Raw genomic sequence first — 235 nt, 5'->3', positions numbered from 1 at the left:
CTCCCGCCGTTCCCATGGCACTGCCACTGCAGCCTAAACCCAAGGGAATTGAATCCCCTAAGCTGCTAAAAGGCAGGTTTCTGCCATACTGCTCTCCCCCTCATGCCCCCCTACATCCTGGTGGGGGCTATGCTGATCCCCCACCCTGGGGTCAAGTTCAGGCAAGAGGTATGAGAACTGCTAAGCAGCATCATGGAGAATAATACACGGTTTTGTCCGGCTTTGTGGCCTATCC

At 55.3% G+C, this 235-nt stretch overlaps 1 protein-coding gene across 2 annotated transcripts in view; it reads left to right on the top strand.

Moving 5' to 3' along the window:
- LOC103806632 (beta-arrestin-1) overlaps positions 1–235 on the top strand; it is an 11,153-nt gene that overhangs the window by 9,457 nt on the left and 1,461 nt on the right. The window lies entirely within an intron of this gene.

The sequence above is a fragment of the Acanthisitta chloris genome, unplaced genomic scaffold (genome assembly GCF_000695815.1).
Source record: "Acanthisitta chloris isolate BGI_N310 unplaced genomic scaffold, ASM69581v1 scaffold16127, whole genome shotgun sequence".
Lineage (NCBI taxonomy): Eukaryota > Metazoa > Chordata > Aves > Passeriformes > Acanthisittidae > Acanthisitta > Acanthisitta chloris.
This window is presented reverse-complemented; position numbering and strand designations above follow the sequence as displayed.